This window comes from Heterodontus francisci, chromosome 5 (assembly GCF_036365525.1).
Source record: "Heterodontus francisci isolate sHetFra1 chromosome 5, sHetFra1.hap1, whole genome shotgun sequence".
Taxonomy (NCBI): domain Eukaryota; kingdom Metazoa; phylum Chordata; class Chondrichthyes; order Heterodontiformes; family Heterodontidae; genus Heterodontus; species Heterodontus francisci.
Genome location: NC_090375.1, coordinates 58,664,886 through 58,678,810, shown reverse-complemented (window position 1 = coordinate 58,678,810; position 13,925 = coordinate 58,664,886). Strand labels below are relative to the sequence as shown.

At 47.4% G+C, this 13,925-nt stretch overlaps 1 protein-coding gene and 1 pseudogene across 2 annotated transcripts in view; one reads left to right on the top strand and one right to left on the bottom strand.

Annotated features, from left to right (window-relative positions):
• LOC137369678 (RNA-binding protein 25-like) overlaps nt 1-989 on the top strand; it is a 15,883-nt pseudogene extending 14,894 nt beyond the window's left edge.
• The window catches only part of nbeal2 (neurobeachin-like 2), a 314,989-nt gene that overhangs the window by 275,240 nt on the left and 25,824 nt on the right, over nt 1-13,925 (bottom strand). The gene's annotated exons all lie outside the window — the stretch shown is intronic.

The following is a 13,925-nucleotide window of genomic DNA, read 5'->3' as shown; positions in this document are numbered from 1 at the left end:
GAGAGCGAGCGAGCGCGAGAGAGAGCGAGCGAGCGCGAGAGAGAGCGAGCGAGCGCGAGAGAGAGCGAGCGAAGCGCGAGAGAGAGCGAGCGAGCGCGAGAGAGAGCGAGCGAGCGCGAGAGAGAGCGAGCGAGCGCGAGAGAGAGCGAGCGAGCGCGAGAGAGAGAGAGCGAGCGCGAGAGAGAGAGCGAGCGCGAGAGAGAGAGAGCGAGCGCGAGAGAGAGAGAGCGAGCGCGAGAGAGAGAGAGCGAGCGCGAGAGAGAGAGAGCGAGCGCGAGAGAGAGAGAGCGAGCGCGAGAGAGAGAGCGAGCGCGAGAGAGAGAGCGAGCGCGAGAGAGAGAGAGCGAGCGCGAGAGAGAGAGAGCGAGCGCGAGAGAGAGAGAGCGAGCGCGAGAGAGAGAGAGCGAGCGCGAGAGAGAGAGAGCGAGCGCGAGAGAGAGAGAGCGAGCGCGAGAGAGAGAGCGAGCGCGAGAGGGAGAGCGAGCGCGAGAGAGGGAGCGAGCGCGAGAGAGGGAGAGCGCGAGAGAGGGAGAGCGCGAGAGAGGGAGAGCGCGAGAGAGGGAGAGCGCGAGAGAGGGAGAGCGCGAGAGAGGGAGAGCGCGAGAGAGGGAGAGCGCGAGAGAGGGAGAGCGCGAGAGAGGGAGAGCGCGAGAGAGGGAGAGCGCGAGAGAGGGAGAGCGCGAGAGAGGGAGAGCGCGAGAGAGGGAGAGCGCGAGAGAGGGAGAGCGCGAGAGAGAGAGAGCGCGAGAGAGAGAGAGCGCGAGAGAGAGAGAGCGCGAGAGAGAGAGAGCGCTGAGAGAGAGAGAGCGCGAGAGAGAGAGAGCGCGAGAGAGAGAGAGAGAGAGCGCGAGAGAGAGAGAGCGCGAGAGAGAGAGAGAGCGCGAGAGAGAGAGCGCGAGAGAGAGAACGAAAGAGCGAATGAGAGAGAGAAAGAGAGAGCGAGAGCAGCAAGTATGCAGGGAAATCACAGAGATGGACAAGAACTATAGAGGGTGATATTGGGGGACTTCAATTACCCAAATATTGATTGGGATAATGTTAGAGTAAAGGGAAATGAGGGGGAGAATCATATCATAATCGGATCATAATTGGATGAGTGCAATTTCAATTGGATGACAGGGGATCTAGCCAGGGTAAAATGGAACTAAAGACTGACAGGAAAAATGGTAACAGAACAATGGGTGATCTTGAAGGAGGTGATGTATCAGGTACATGCTAAGTACATTCCAACAGGGGTGAAAGATAGAGAAACCAAAGCCAGGGCTCCTTGGATGATGAGGGAGATAGTCAATATGATGAAACAAAAAAAAGAGGGTGTTTGATGCATGTCAAGTGAATTCTTCAAGCGAGAACCAGACCAAATACAATAAGTTGAGAGGGGAAGTGAAGAGGAAAATAAGACAGGCAAAGAGACAATATGAGAATAGAATGGCAGTTCACAGAAAAGAGGACCCAAACATCTGCTACTGGCATGATTAGGGAGAAAGAAGTTGATATATGCCATTGTCGCTCATGTGTAGCACAGGGGTGAGGGGATTTGGTACCCATTAGGATACAGGCAACAGAATTTGAGAAGCTCAAGTTTATGGAAGGTGAAGGACAGCTCAGTTTTTTTCCCCTTCTCTTTCACTACGGATGTGGCAGCAGCACCGAAACGATAAGACTGATTGCAACTAGTCACTCTTCAGCAGCAAAAAGAAAATAAAACACTAACCCTTTCAGAGTCAAGAGTCAAAATGGATTTTACAAATTATCTGCAGCACACTCAGTACTTTGAGCAAGAATATCAAAATGAGTACCCTCATACCAGTTCAAATGCCCTGAAGGGGGATATAGGGGGTTAGTGTGGGAAGAGGAGTTAGAGTGGGAGGAGGCTTGTGTGCCTCAGGAGTGGTGGAATACAAAAGGTTAGGAAGTCATGCTTCAATTTCATAATGTCTTGGTCAGACCCCCCATTATAACCACTCTATAACTCTTGCACCTCTCTGTAATTTCCTTGCAAGTCTGTTCCCGCTGGTTGGTGGCCTGTACGCACAATGTAATTGCACATTTTTGTTCCACAGCGAGTGCAAAACAGATTCTGTCCTTGACCCCTCTGGGACATCCTCTTTCTCCAGCACTGCAATGTTCTCCTTAATCAAAACTGCCACCCCTCCATCAGATCGCACCAATTCAATGTATTTGGGTGCACACAGATGACGCACCGAAATGCACCCACATCCCTTGGAGAATGCTGTGAAAGTAGCAGCCAGCAGTGCAGTCTGCCCTGGTAAAGCCAGGTAGACCTTCATAGTGCTGCTAGAAGTGGTGTTACAAATATGAATTTCATACCCAGCATCTCCAGTACAGCACATCTTCAGCACTGCTCAAGTCTCTGTCTCACGTGATAGCATTCACACTACTGAGTCAGTGGACTATTGGTTTAAGCCCACTATATACTTGATTCCTGTTCTCGGCTGGTACTTTAGTTCACTCTTGAAATTGGTCACAAGTGCCAAATTTTGGATGAGAGATTAAACCAAGGACCTGCTGGTCTGCTTAGATGGGCAAAAAAGATCTCGCTACCCTATTCCAAGAGCAGGGATGTCAAGCTAGATTATGTGCTCAAGTCTCTAGAGTGGGCCTTGAATTTTCTGGTACAGAGGAAAGAGTGCTTCCACAGCATCGAGGCTGACTAGTGGGATGCAATGGCCAAAAAGCCTGCTGGCACTCTCTGTCTAGGCGCACATTTGGAGACTGGTCTACTGGGGTAGGTCCAAGACGGCTTCCAGCACCCAACGGAATCACGTCTCAGCATGAGGCAGTACCTTAGAGAAAATAAATCCAAATAGGAAATGAAGATGACACTCTACTCTGCGTGAGCTGACTGTAGGCCTCACATATTGAGCCAGTAAATCTTTCAACTTTGGCTGATACCTCTCTTCCTCTGCCCCAAAACCACATATTTCCGGTTGCAACACTTTCATTTCTGTTTGCAAAAAGGGAAAAAAAAAAGGAGTTTCATAACTTCCTTGCAGAATTCTGCTCTACACAACCTCAGAGACCCAGTAGACATCATACAGAAGGAAATGAGGGCAGTATGTGCCACTGATTCAGCACAGTGCACCTGGCTGTTGAAACTGACAGCTGATTTGGTTCAACTACTGTAAAACTACCAAAGGGTGAACCCATTCATTGATGATTCCATTTTTAAAAAGTAATCTCTCCTTCCTTGAGGCATGGACTGCTGTCCCGGTTTCACAGGCACCATCACATGGTCACTTTTCACAGCCAAAGAGTGTCAGAGGTATCACAATCAAACCCAAACTTTTCCTCATTCAACATTTGAGCAGGAGTCATCAGATATGGGAACCAAGGAGGAGTTTACCCCTTTCTAACCCAGTGGCACTGCTGACAATTAAAAAAACCCCAACAGGCAGTCACCTGATATCAGCTAAGCAGACACAGCTGCAGACTCGATCTCATGACCTTAGTGGCTAAGTACACCATCAAGAAATGCACTTCTGATCCTCTCAATGGATGTCAGGACCAACAACTTAAATTTACATAGCACCTTTACTGTCCTGGAAGTACTTCAAAGGACCATCATCAAACAAAATTTGAATACAGCAATGACATGGGCTGATTAAATCATGGCCCTTATCCAACTCCGCTTTTATTTTAAAAAAGGTGCAGCAGCAATACTGTGGAATTGATCAAATCTGGTCACATTGCAGAGCAGGATTGCCAAAACAAATTGCACATTAGGGTCTTTGACTGGATTAACACAAAGGAGTTGTGCTGAATCTCTCCACAATAGTGAAACCACATTTCAAAAGTGTCATAACTTTGATGGAGAACAACTGTCATAGAGTCATAGATTTGTGCAGCATAGAAACAGGCCCTTCGGCCCACTGCGTCCATGCCGACCACAATGCCTATCTATACTAATCCCACCTACCTGCATTAATTCCATATCCCTCTATGCCTTGCTCATTCAAGTACCTGTCCAGATGCCTCTTAAATGTCGCTACTGTTCCTGCCTCCACCACCTCCTCAGGCAGCTCATTCCAGATACCCACTATTCTGTGTGTGCAAAAATTTACCCCTTTGGTCCCCTTTAAACCTCCTCCCTCTCACCTTAAATCTATGCCCTCTAGTTTTAGTCACCCCTACCATGGGAAACAGACTCTGGCTATCTACCCTATCTATGCGTGTCATAATTTTATATACCACTATCATGTCCCCTCTCAGCCTCCTCCGCTCCAGGGAAAACAGACCCAGCCTATCCAATCTCTCTTTTCTCTCAAGCCCTCCAAACCAGGCAACATCCTTGTGAATCTTTTCTGCACCCTCTCTAGCTTAATCACATCTTTCCTGTAGTGCGGCGACCAGAACTGCACACAGTACTCCAAATGCGGCCTAACCAACATTATGTACAACTGTAACATGATGTCCCAACTCTTGTACTCAATGCCTCGGCCGATGAAAGCAAGCATGCCGTATGCCTTCTTCACCACCCTGTCTACCTGTGTTGCCACTTTCAGGGAACTATGTACTTGCACCCCAAGGTTTCTCTGCTCAACAACACTCCCCAGGGCCCTGCCATTCACTGTATATGTCCTGCCCTGGTTTAACTTCCCAAAATGCATCACTTCACACTTGTCTGCATTAAATTCCATTTGCCACTCCCTTGCCCACTTTCCCAGTTGATCTATATCCTGTTGTAACCTCAGACAACCTTCTTCACTGTCCACTATCCCACCAATTTTGGTGTCATCTGCAAACTTACTAATCATGCCCCTTACATTCACATCCAAGTCATTAATACATATGACAAACAACAGAGGGCCCAGCACCAATCCCTGCGTCACACCACTGGTCACCTGCCTCCAATCTGAAAAACAACCCTCCACTACCACCCTCTGCCTCCTATCACCAAGCCAACTTTGTATCCAATTTGCTAGCTCACCCTGGCTCCCATGTGTTTGAATCTTCTAGACCAGCCGACTATGCGGGACCTTGTCAAAGGCCTTGCTAAAGTCCATGTAGACAACGTCCATCGCCCTGCCCTCGTCAATCCTCTTGGTCACCTCCTCAAAAAACTCTATCAAATTTGAGAGACATGATTTCCCATGCACAAAGCTATGCTGACTATCCCAAATCAAACCATGCCTTTCCAGATGCATATAAATCCTGTCTCTCAGAATCCCTTCCAATAATTTTCCCACCACTGATGGAAGGCTCACCGGCCTGTAGTTCCCTGGCTTATCTCTGCTGCCCTTCTTAAATAAAGGCACAACATTAGCTATCCACAGCTACTGTGTTCCAGGAAGGCTCAAACAACGCTGAGTGATGGTGTATAACCAACTGAGACCTCATTCACTGCACTGACAGTGTCTAACTAACCAAGGGCTACAATCCCTACACTGGGTGACAGTCAGTGTCATGGGGAAACGGTGACGTGGTGGTAATGCCACTGAACTAGTAATCCAGAGACCCAGGCTAATGCCCTGGGGATTTGGGTTCAAATCCCACCACGGCAGCTGGTGGAATTTAAATTCAATTAATTAATACAAATCTGGAATTGGAAACTAGTCTCGGCAATGGTGCCATGAAACTACCATCGATTGTCGTAAAAACCCATCTGGTTTACTAATGCTCTTTAGGGAAGGAAATCTGCTATTCTTCCCTGATCTGCCCTACAAGTGACTCCAGACCCACAACAATGTGGTTGACTCTTAATTGCCCTCTGAAATGACCTAGCAAACTACTCAGTTGGCAAAGACAATTAGGGATGGGCTACATCCCATGAAAGAATAAAAAATCATGTTGACAGCGATTGAGCACAAAGTACTTTCTGTTTGAAGAGCGTTCATTGAAAAGAGTCGAATTAACAAATGGACTTCCAAATGCACAACGTACATCTCGTCACTTAAACAAGAATCCGTGATAAAACAATACGGAGCTGTTTGAGCCTTTCCGGAGCACAGCTATTCTCCATCTAGGTTGCAACACTCTGGAATGTGGTTTCACCATTGCTTTGTGGAGTCAGTGCAGTTCTTTTGTTCATCCAATGACACACCCCAATACACATTTATTTTGGCAATTATTATGCTGCAATGTGACAAGATTTGATGTTAAGTCCTACAGCACTCCTGCTGCACCTTAGTATGACAATCCACCACTCCTTATGCAATCACATCTGCTTTTTAATGGTGTGTATTGTCTTTCATCTCTCACTATGAACTGCTGTTTACCCTTAAAATGCTAACCTTCACTCAAAGTCTTTTGAGTTGTGCAGCTGTCATCTGAAAGCTTGCTCGGAATATCTTGGTCAAGGTCATTGGTAAGGATTTTTAATAGCTGATAAGTTGAAAGAATATTCTCCAGAGGAAGGGCGTCACAGCTGCCCAATTAGAATTATTTGTATTGATAACTAGCTTCAGATTCCTATTATCTCTCCAATCAGTAACTTAATTTACAGCTTGGGTCCTGTGAGCTTTCAAAACTTCTATGATGCATCTTGTCAGATGGTCATCAGAATCTTGCATCCCAACACATAGGATATGTTAGGAAAGGGTAAAAGACATTCAGGCCCAACACGAATCCTTTTTGATTGATTTCAAGCCCACCTATCAGGTGCTGTTCTACTCTATTTATCTCACCCTCCAGCCCCTCGGCCCGGTTTTGCCTGCAGTCCCTCCTCAACTGCTCCCCTTTACTCCATCTCATCTGGTACCCCTTTCCCCCCCATTTACTCTGTCATCCCTACGATTTGCAAGCCAATTACATTTCTATTAGAAAAACACTTACTTCTTTGTGCATAGATGAAAAGTAATGTAGTCATTACTGCTCTCTGTTTTAGTCAGAGCTCTTTCATTGAGCATTGCCTCTGAAATATCTGATGTGCTACTTCGGCCTATGCATTTAGCAGAGCAGGCTGCACAGTTAAAACTGGAAAAATGCCTTAATGTATCAAACACATGTGGAAGTCAGAAGAAAGGCCTTTCACAGAGTTAAGTACAAATGAGAGGCCGCTCCCCCATCTAGTTCATCCTTCCTTATGATTTCCGATCACAGTACCTAACTTTCCACGGAATGACTCCAGAGTGTTGTCCCCACTCAGCTACCCCAGCCCATTCCAGGTTATCTGACATCAAAAAAACAAAAAAGAATTTGCATGAATATAGCATCTTGCATCACCTCAGTACGTCCCAAGGAACTTTTCAGCCAATCACATGCTATTTAAAAAGTGTATTCACTGCTGTAATTTAGGAAATGTGGCAGTCAATTTACACACAGCAAGGGCCTACAAACAGCAATCAAATTAATGACCAGATAATCCTTTAAAGAATTTGGTTGAGGGATAAAGATTTGCCAGGACACCAGACAAAGCCCCGTGTTCTTCTTAAAATAGTGCAGTGAGATCTATTACATTCCATCTGATTGGGCAGACTGGGTCTCGGTTCAACATCTCATCCAAAACAATATAGGAGCAGGAGTAGGCCATTCAGCCCATCGAGCCTGCTCTGCCATTCAATTAGATCATGTCTGATCATCTACCTCAACGCCACTTTCCTACGCTATCCCCACATCCCTTGATGTCATTAATTTTCAGAAAATTAATTCTCAGGCTCTGGAGCTGCAGATGGACTCACTTTGGAGCATCCGCGATGCTGAGGAGGTCGTGGATAGCACGTTTAGCGAGTTGGTAACACCGCAGATTAGGATTGCTGAGGGAGAAAGGGAATGGGTGACCAAAAGGCAGAGAAAGAGCAGGAAGTCAGTGCAGGTGTCCCCTGTGGTCATCTCCCTCCAAAACGCGTATACCGTTTTGGATACTGTTGAGGGAGATGGCTCACCAGGGGAAGGCAGCAGTAGCCAGGTTCATGGCACCGTGGCTGGCTCTGCTGTTCGGAAGGGCGGGAAAAAGAGTGGAAGGGCTATAGTCATAGGGGATTCGATTGTAAGGGGAGTAGATAGGCGGTTCTGTGGTCGAAAACGAGACTCCCGAATGGTATGTTGCCTCCCAGGTGCACGGGTCAGGGATGTCTCAGATCGGCTGCAGAACATTCTGAAAGGGGAGGGTGAACAGCCAGTTGTCGTTGTGCACATAGGCACCAATGATATAGGTAAAAAACGGGATGAGGTCCTACAAGCAGAATTTAGGGAGTTAGGAGCCAAGTTAAAAAGTAGGACCTCAGAGGTAGTAATCTCAGGATTGCTACCAGTGCCACGTGATAGTCACAGTAGAAATGAAAGAATAGTCAGGATGAATGCGTGGCTTGAGAGATGGTGCAGGAAGGAGGGGTTCAGATTTTTGGGACATTGGGACCGGTTCTGGGGGAGGTGGGACTATTACAAATTGGACGGTCTACACCTGGGCCGGACTGGAACCAATGACCTTGGGGGTGCTTTTGCTAACGCTGTTGGGGAGGGTTTAAACTAATGTGGCAGGGGGATGGGAACCAAATGAGGAGGTCAGTGGACAGTTCTTTTGGGCCTCCTTATCTCGAGAGACAATGGATACGCGCCTGGAGGTGGTCAGTGGTTTGTGAAGCAGCGCCTGGAGTGGCTATAAAGGCCAATTCTGGAGTGACAGGCTCTTCCACAGGTGCTGCAGAGAAATTTGTTTGTTGGGGCTGTTGCACAGTTGGCTCTCCCCTTGCGCCTCTGACTTTTTTCCTGCCAACTACTAAGTCTCTTCGACTCGCCACAATTTAGCCCTGTCTTTATGGCTGCCCGCCAGCTCTGGCGAATGCTGGCAACTGACTCCCACGACTTGTGATCAATGTCACACGATTTCATGTCGCGTTTGCAGACGTCTTTATAACGGAGACATGGACGGCCGGTGGGTCTGATACCAGTGGCGAGCTCACTGTACAATGTGTCTTTGGGGATCCTGCCATCTTCCATGCGGCTCACATGGCCGAGCCATCTCAAGCGCCGCTGACTCAGTAGTGTGTATAAGCTGGGGATGTTGGCCGCTTCAAGGACTTCTGTGTTGGAGATACACAATTGCCTCAATTGGAACACAAAAGTCCGAGTGTATCAGGCCTGTGTCCTCAGTACCTTGCTCTACGGCAGCGAGGCCTGGACAACGTATGCCAGCCAAGAGCGACGTCTCAATTCATTCCATCTTCGCTGCCTTCGGAGAATACTTGGCATCAGGGTCAGTGGACAGTAAGGAGGTAGTAACTAAAGCCTGTAAGGAACTAGATAATGAAGTCAGCATGACGAAGGGAAAGAGTAGACAAGGAGCAGATGATGAACGCAAAGGGACTGGTGGTCTGAGCTGCATTTGTTTTAATGCAAGAAGTGTAGCAGGTAAGGCAAATGAACTTTGGGCTTGGAATAGTACCTGGGAGTATGATGTTATTGCTATTACTGAGACTTGGTTGAGGGAAGGGCATGATTGGCAACTAAATATCCCAGGATATCGATGCTTCAGGCGGGATAGAGAGGGAGGTAAAAGGGGTGGAGGAGTTGCATTACTGGTCAAAGAGGATATCACAGCTGTGCTGAAGGAGGGCACTATGGAGGACTCGAGCAGTGAGGCAATATGGGCAGAACTCAGAAATAGGAAGGGTGCGGTAACAATGTTGGGGCTGTACTACAGGCCTCCCAACAGCGAGCGTGAGATAGAGGTACAAATATGTCAACAGATTATGGAAAGCTGTAGGAGCAACAGGGTGGTGGTGATAGGAGATTTTAATTTTCCCAACATTGACTGGGATTCACTTAGTGTTAGAGGTCTAGATGGAGCAGAATTTGTAAGGAGCATCGAGGAGGGTTTTCTAGAGCAGTATGTAAATAGTCCAACTCGGGAAGAGGCCATACTGGACCTGGTGTTGGGGAATGAGCCCGGCCAGGTGGTTGAAGTTTCAGTAGGGGACTACTTTGGGAATAGTGATCACAATTCCGTAAGTTTTAGAATACTCATGGACAAAGACGAGAGTGGTCCTAAAGGAAGAGTGTTAAATTGGGGGAAGGCCAACTATGCCAAAATTCGGCAGGAGCTGGGGAATGTAGATTGGGAGCAGCTGTTTGAAGGTAAATCCACATTTGATATGTGGGAGGCTTTTAAAGAGAGGTTGATTAGCGTGCAGGAGAGACATGTTCCTGTGAAAATGAGGGATAGAAATGGCAAGATTAGGGAACCATGGATGACAGGTGAAATTGTGAGACGAGCTAAGAGGAAAAAGGAAGCATACATAAGGTCTAGGAGGCTGAAGAAAGACGAAGCTTTGAAAGAATATCGGGAATGTAGGACCAATCTGAAACGAGGAATTAAGAGGGCTAAAAGGGGTCATGAAATATCTTTAGCAAACAGGGTTAAGGAAAATCCCAAAGCCTTTTATTCATATATAAGGAGCAAGAGGGTAACGAGAGAGAGGATTGGCCCACTCAAGGACAAAGGAGGAAAGTTATGCGTGGAGTCAGAGAAAATGGGTGAGATTCTAAACAAGAACTTTGCATCGGTATTCACCGAGGAGAGGGACATGACGGATGTTGAGGTTAGGGACAGATGTTTGATTACTCTAGGTCAAGTTGGCATAAGGAGGGAGGAAGTGTTGGGTATTGTAAAAGGCATTAAGGTGGACAAGTCCACAGGTCCGGATGGGATCTATCCCAGGTTACTGTGGGAAGCGAGAGAGGAAAAAGCTGGGGCCTTAACAGAGATCTTTGCAGCATCCTTAAACATGGGTGAGGTCCCGGAGGACTGGAGAATTGCTAATGTTGTCCCCTTGTTTAAGAAGGGTAGCAGGGATAATCCAGGTAATTATAGACCGGTGAGCCTGACGTCAGTGGTAGGGAAGCTGCTGGAGAAGTTACTGAGGGATAGGATCTATTCCCATTTGGAAGAAAATGGGCTTATCAGTGATAGGCAACATGGTTTTGTGCAGGGAAGGTCATGTCTTACCAACTTAATAGAATTCTTTGAGGAAGTGACAAAGTTGATTGATGAGGGAAGGGCTGTAGATGTCATATACATGGACTTCAGTAAGGCGTTTGATAAGGTTCCCCATGGTAGGCTGATGGAGAAAGTGAAGTCGCATGGGATCCAGGGTGTACTAGCTAGATGGATAAAGAACTGGCTGGGCAACAGGAGACAGAGTAGCAGTGGAAGGGAGTTTCTCAAAATGGAGACGTGTGATCAGTGGTGTTCCACAGGGATCCGTGCTGGGACCACTGTTGTTTGTGATATACATAAATGATTTGGAGGAAAGTATAGGTGGTCTGATTAGCAAGTTGCAGACGACACTAAGATTGGTGGAGTAGCAGATAGTGAAGGGGACTGTCAGAGAATACAGCAGAATATAGATAGATTGGAGAGTTGGGCAGAGAAATGGCAGATGGAGTTCAATCAGGGCAAATGCGAGGTGATGCATTTTAGAAGATCCAATTCAAGAGTGAACTATACAGTAAATGGAAAGGTCCTGGGGAAAATTGATGTACAGAGAGATTTGGGTGTTCAGGTCCATTGTTCCCTGAAGGTGGCAACGCAGGTCAATAGAGTGGTCAAGAAGGCATACGGCATGCTTTCCTTCATCGGACGGGGTATTGAGTACAAGAGTTGGCAGGTCATGTTACAGTTGTATAAGACTGTGGTTCGGCCACATTTGGAATACTGCGTGCAGTTCTGGTCGCCACATTACCAAAAGGATGTAGATGCTTTGGAGAGGGTGCAGAGGAGGTTCACCAGGATGTTGCCTGGTATGGAGGGCGCTAGCTATGAAGAGAGGTTGAGTAGATTAGGATTATTTTCATTAGAAAGGCGGAGGTTGAGGGGGGACCTGATTGAGGTGTACAAAATCATGAGAGGTATAGACAGGGTGGATAGCAAGAAGCTTTTTCCCCGAGAGTGGGGGATTCAATTACTAGGGGTCACGAGTTCAAAGTGAGAGGGGAAAGGTTTAGGGGGGATATGCGTGGAAAGTTCTTTACGCAGAGGGTGGTGGGTGCCTGGAACGCGTTGCCAGCGGAGGTGGTAGACGCGGGCACGATAGCGTCTTTTAAGATGTATCTAGACAGATACATGAATGGGCAGGAAGCAAAGAGATACAGACCCTTAGAAAATAGGCGACATGTTTAGATAGAGGATCTGGATCGGCGCAAGCTTGGAGGGCCGAAGGGCCTGTTCCTGTGCTGTAATTTTCTTTGTTCTTTGTTCTTTAAAAAAGGATAGCACCTCCAACAGTGCAGCCCTTCCTCAGTACAGTACTGTAGTGTCTGCGGAGTCTCTGAGTTGAACTTAAACCTGAATAAGAGGAGAGAGGGCTACCAATTTAGCCACAGCTGTTACCTAAGTAAAGAATAAAGACGGTGCGGGACATGGAGGCGATACAATCAAAAGGAGCTTGAATAAAGTCATAAGTTCCACGTCAGAAGCTTCAGACACTTATAGAAACGGAGAGACCATATCACAACCACAAAAATCTGAACCTCCCCCTACCCCATCATTTAATTCTTTTGCTCTGACCTTGCTGTTCAAGCTCGTTGGCTGTGTTGCTGTCAACAAATGATGCCACCAGTCCTCCTGTCGTGACAGAAAGAATACTATATCCTGTTTGACCAGGACTTCCATTGTCCTGTTTACATAACATGCAGAGCAGACACGAGTCACTCGCATAGCAGTAACTGAATTGAGACAGATCTGAAGTCACAAGAGAATTAACCCAAACTCGTCCACAGCATAATCACTGAATAGCTGTGGGAACCAAGTTAGATGGGAGTTGAATCACTCACATTTCATCTGACATTTGGTCTGAAGGCTTAACTTTCCTTTTCTCTTCATTTCTTGAAAGTGCTGACTTTTGCTGGAGTCTTCTTTGGCCTCCTTGTCTCGAGAGACAATGGGTAAGCGCCTGGAGGTGGTCAGCGGTGTGTGGAGCAGCGCCTGGAGTGGCTATAAAGGCCAATTCTAGAGTGACAGGCTCTTCCACAGGTGCTGCAGAAAAATGTGTTTGTCGGGGCTGTTACACAGTTGGCTCTCCCCTTGCGCTTTTGTCTTTTTTCCTGCCAACTGCTAAGTCTCTTGGACTCGCCACACTTTAGCCCCGCCTTTATGGCTGCCCGCCAGCTCTGGCGATCGCTGGCAACTGACTCCCACGACTTGTGATCAATGTCACAGGACTTCATGTTGCGGAGATATGGACGGCCGGTGGGTCTGATACCAGTGACGAGCCCGCTGTACAATGTGTCTTTGGGGATCCTGCCATCTTTCATGCGGCTCTCATGGCCAAGCCATCTCAAGCACCGCTGGCTCAGTAGTGTGTGTAAGCTGGGGATGTTGGCCGTCTCAAGGACTTGTGTTGGAGATACGGTCCTGCCACCTGATGCCAAAGATTCTCCGGAATGAATTGAGATGTCGCTCTTGGCTGACATACGTTGTCCAGGCCTCGCTGCCATTGAGCAAGATACTGAGGACACAGGCTTGATACACTCGGACTTTTGTGTTCCATGTCAGTGCGCCATTTTCCCACGCTCTCTTGGCCAGTCTGGACATAGCAGTGGAAGCCTTTCCCATGCACTTGTTGATTTCTGCATCTGGAGACAGGTTACTGGTGATAGTTGAGCCTAGGTAGGTGAACTCTTGAACCACTTCCAGAGCGTGGTCGCCAATATTGATGGATGGAGCATTTCTGACGTCCTGTCCCATGATGTTCGTTTTCTTGAGGCTGATGGTTAGGCCAAATTCGTTGCAGGCAGCCGCAAACCTGTCGATGAGACTCTGCAGACACTCTTCAGTGTGGGATGTTAAAGCAGCATCATCAGCAAAGAGGAGTTCCCTGATGAGGACTTTCCGTGCTTTGGACTTCGCTCTTAGACGGGCAAGGTTGAACAACCTGCCCCCTGATCTTGTGTGAAGGAAAATTCCTTCTTCTGAAGACTTGAACGCATGCGAGAGCAGCAGGGAGAAAAAAATCCCAAAAAGTGTG